The sequence below is a fragment of the Rhincodon typus genome, chromosome 49, assembly GCF_021869965.1.
Source record: "Rhincodon typus isolate 14 chromosome 49, sRhiTyp1.1, whole genome shotgun sequence".
Taxonomy (NCBI): Eukaryota; Metazoa; Chordata; class Chondrichthyes; order Orectolobiformes; family Rhincodontidae; genus Rhincodon; species Rhincodon typus.
In genome coordinates, this window is record NC_063380.1 from 709,136 (window position 1) to 714,079 (window position 4,944).

The window sequence follows — 4,944 nt, forward strand, 5'->3', positions numbered from 1 at the left end:
GTTGTTTGACCAGACTGGAAGGCCATTATTAAGTGGAGCGGCCTGTAATGAATGAGCAATAGCGGTATAATGACTGAGGCTATTCAGATGCATTTTGTCTCATGGAATGAGATGCTGTGAGTGGGGAAATGCGATGACAGGCTAAGGCGAGTAGATGCAACGTTTCCCCTTGGGACGTGGATTGGCAGAAGAAACTGAGATGTGGTAAGCGAAGTGGATTGCAGTGTCTAAGGTGAGTGGCACCGATTGAACAAGGAATTTTGCTTTATCCACCACAGTGACGTGGGTATCGTTGGCTGGCCAGCATTTTATTGCCAGTCCCCAGGTACCTTTCGAAGGTGGTGAGAATTCAATGACTAAGATCATGGCATTTAATGACTGAGGGGCATGGGATATCATGACTGACGAGAATGAGAGACAATAAATGAGTGAAGTGGACTGTTGTCATTTAGCACATGCGATACAATGATTAAGAGGAGTTTGACGGAATGATTGAGAAAGGTAGAATGGAATGCAATGGACTACAGCGAATGAGGACAGTCAGATGTGACTGAGCAGAGTGTGAAATTGTATTTTGTTTTCTTTGTTCATTAACAGTATGAGGACGTCACTGGCTATCAGAATCAACCACATTGATGTGGGTCTGGAGTCACACGTAGGCCAGACCAGGTAAGGATGGCAGTTTCCTTCCCTGAAGGACATTAGTGAACCAGATGGGTTTTTCCAACAACCGAGAATGAATTCATAGTCATCACGAGACTCTTAATTCCGTATATTGCACTGAATTCAAATGCCACCAGCTGCCATGGCGGGATTTGAACCCAGGTCCCCAGAATGTTATCCGGGTCTCTGGATTAACAGTCCGGCAATAACACCACCAGGCCATTGTCTCTCCTATAGGGTAATAGCGGATGTGAAAAAAACTACCATTTTCGAAACTTTCCAAGAAAATCGACTCACTGTGGAAGAGATGGTTCGACTTCAATCTCCCATACCAGCAGCCATTGTTAGAGATTCAAAAATAAAGCCCATGCAAGTATTCTTTCAAGCTATGACTAAGGATTTGATTGACACTGCATTTTCTCTGCCAGTGAGATCTACCAGTGCATGGTGGCTCAGTGGTTAGCCCTGCTGCCTCACTGCACCAGGGACCCGGGTTCAATTCTCCCCTCGGATGGCGTTTGTGTGGAGTTTGCATATTCTCCCCGTGTTTGCGTGGGTTTCCACTAGGTACTTCGGTTTCTTCCCACAGTCCAAAGATGTGCAGGTTAGGTGGATTTGTCAAGCTAAATTGCCCGTAGTGTTAAGGGATGTGTAGCTTAGGTGGGTTATAGGGGGATGGGTCTGGATGTGATGCTCCAAGGGTCGGTGCTGACTTGCTGGGCCGTAGGGCCTGTTCCCACACTGTAGGAATTCTATGATCTGTGATATCAGGCTGATAATATGTAATTTTAAATAAAGGATTCATAGCGCATAATACCTTGTGTCTCTCATTGGTGAAAGTGAGAAGCAATCACTGAGCCTACCAGTTGACAAAGACTGAGAGAACAGATGGAGGACAAAGTTGCTCCAAATTCCACTGCTGGCAGCACTTGGATGTAGTGACACAGAAAAGTGGAATATAGTGACTGAAGTCGCGGAGAAGTTTTGATGTGGGGCGTGCTTTTTCATGATTGAGTGGAATAACAGTTTTGCTGAAGGGGATTTGGTAATACAAAAAAAGTCTTTCAAATATTCTTATTCAGGAGACCCAACAGAGTAGCTGACAGAATTGACCTGAAATGGCTAAAGAGAGGTTGATGTGACAGAGGATGCTGACAGGTAATGGCTGGTAAATGTGTGAGGTACTGAATAATGAAAGTCGAATGTAGAGATTGTCGGTTGTGTGATATTGTTACTGAGAGGAATGGGGTGCAGGATGTGATGGCAGTGGGATGTACTGACAGAGAAAATAGGGATGCTATGACTGAGGGGCAGTGGGATTCAACTTGGGTCCCCACCGGACGTCCCTGCTGTAGGCTTCATCTCGAGGCAGGGTGTCAGCACTTGGCTTCAGCTCGAGACTGGGAGACTGTGTCGAGCTGCAACTCGAGGCTTGAAGTCCTTGCTGAGCTTAACCTCGAGGCTGGGAGTCCTTCGAGCCCGTGCTGGGACTCACGTTGTATCTGCACTGGGCTTCACATCGAGTCCACCGCTTAGCTTGATCTCGAGTCTGTGCTGGCACAACTCGCTGTCACTGATGCATTCGAAGGAGGGGACGTAAGGAGAAAGGAAGGAAATAAAAACATGAAAAGAGGAATAAAAATCAACGAAAAGAAGCAGAGGAAGCAGACGGAGCAGAGGACCTACAGCCCAGGGGCTCTGTTGCATCAGCGTATTGCTGTAAAGTTTGGTGATCCTCTACATATGTTCTGCATCCTGTCTTGCTATTGTCATTCTCCATCACAAAAGATCCAGCAAGAGAAATATTCATAAGCTGATTCGTGTTTTCTCTCCCCTCAAATATGTCAGATCTATATCCAGATCTGGCAGACATCACGAGATCCCCCCACTCCCAAACTTAGTGCTGGGATAAATGGTCGTTTTGGATTACTTGTTGCCGCTATTCACTACCCATGTGGATCAACACTGCAATTTATATCTTCAATTAAAAAAATGTCACAGTTTAGTTCATTCAGCTGCGATGTTTCGACCTTGAAACATTACAGTCCAGTGCCCTGTACGCTTTTGACTAACTGTGCCATATTTAATGCACGCATCTAACAACAACTGAATGAGTATTTCTGTAATGATGGTCAAGGGGTTAATTATTGAAGAAAAATTCTGCACTGCCCAGAAAATTTGAAGTGATGCCTTTGATGTGTTGCAAATCTTTGCTCCACAGGGGCAAAACACCTCGAGGGATAAGCCACTAGTCCTATTCTCCCTTTGAACAATATCACGCTCACCTAGGATACTGAAGCCCACTATCCTTCGACATTGCATTCCATACATTTCAACTTGTTTTTTTTTATTGGATTTTAGTCTGCGTAATCACTTCAGTCATCTATCCCAGAATTCCATTCCCTAATTCATTGCATTTCATTGACGTTCATCATTTCGTCCAACTCCCCTCGGTAACGACATCACAATCCCACGATAAACTGCACTCCAATCCCCTCAGTGACTATATGTTATATGCTATACATCCCATGTAACAGCATATCTCTCCCACTTGGCACCGTGTGCCAATCCCTCAGTCATGACATCCCATTCCCCTAAGTCACGACATCCCACTTCACTCAGTCACTGCAACTCATACCACTGTGAGGTAACCGAGTTCATTGTCCACGACATCACCAATATTGGTGCCATCTGCAAACTTACTAACCATATCTCCTGTATTCACATCCAAATCATTCACATAAATGACAACAATCAGTGGAGACAGCAACGATCTTTGCAGCAAACCCCTGTCACAAGCCTCCAGTCTGAAAAGCATCACCACCCTATGTCTCATATCTTCCAGCCAATGTAGCATCAAAAAGGCCAGCTCTCCCTGTATTCCACGTGGACTAATCTTGTTAAACAGTCTCTCATGCGGTAAACAATGTCATGGTTGAACCAGTTGCTGGAAAAGTTGGTGACCAAGTTGTTGGCCACATGATGAGAAAATCCCGACTAACCAAAGAAATAAAGATTAATTGTTTTTGATGTGTACCTATACATTCAGCGGATGTTTCTTCCAGGAAGTCTTCCACTGTCATCAGTGATATTATTTTCCCAATGCCACTAATCATCATTCTCGTTCACCATAAGTATTGGGAAAATTCATTTGATATCTCTGCATACGAGTAAAAGTTGTTGTTAAACCTTTTCTGGAAATTCAACAGTTTAAATAAATAACTGATTGTAAACTGTACGTAACAGCAGATACTACCTTTACGAAATTATGTGGGATTGAAGATTGTGTTTGTGGTGACAATTGTTTTTCTCTGGTTTTAGTGATCGGCGTACAATCTTTGGAAATGATGCTTTGAGAGAAACATATGGAACATCAATGGGAGACCTCTGGTTTACTCCACGAATTGCGGAACAGTGTGGAGATGGACGCTTATGGGTTGAATTTGACGCATCAATAACAATTGGGTGTGAATATGAAATTGCAGGAGATTATTTTGTTAGGTTGTTCAGTAGATCCTGTTGTGGTGCGATTGAAGTTCAGTCTGATACCGATGAGATTCGTTTTGTCTTATCGGTTTCAGCCTGTGTGAATTTTGGAATTTTCTGCAAGACATACATGCTTCAAAATGGGAAAGGTGGTTTTAAAGATATTCCTGACAATCGTGAAAGTTGGGATAAATGCAGGAGATCGTCTGAAAGAGTGATTACTACGTTGTTGTCCAAATGTACGGATTCATCTTTGGTTCTTGTGTCACGTATTGCATTGTTAATAACAATGTGTACTTTAATATTTTTTATGTTTTTCACAATTCAACTTGTCAATGGGAAAACAGAGATAATTAATCATCGATTGGTGTAACGTAAGCGAGGTATTTAATTAATTGTGAGAATGCATTGTTAGTCATCCATTAATAGTCAGTTTGACTGGATTGAAATGCTTCAAATGAGATAGCTTGGTCATGATTTGTGATCAATTTCGCTTGGAGATTCAGTATCACGGCGGGGACCATGATAGGTGACCAGCAGAAGAAATGGCTCCGAGATTGGTTAAGAGCTATAATAACTTACGCTGTGAATTTTGGTTATGCTCGTTTAAACTCTGACCTCACTTAAAACTCCAACTCGGACCTGGTGTGACATGCAGTTTCCAGGGTTGACCAAATAAGGCAAGTGGCTCGAGACAGAAAGACAGATCCTAACTTATATGGAACATGGCATGTCACTGTTCACCACTTAGTGTAAATATATGGGAGTTGTTTACCAGTAAACACCATTGGCTGG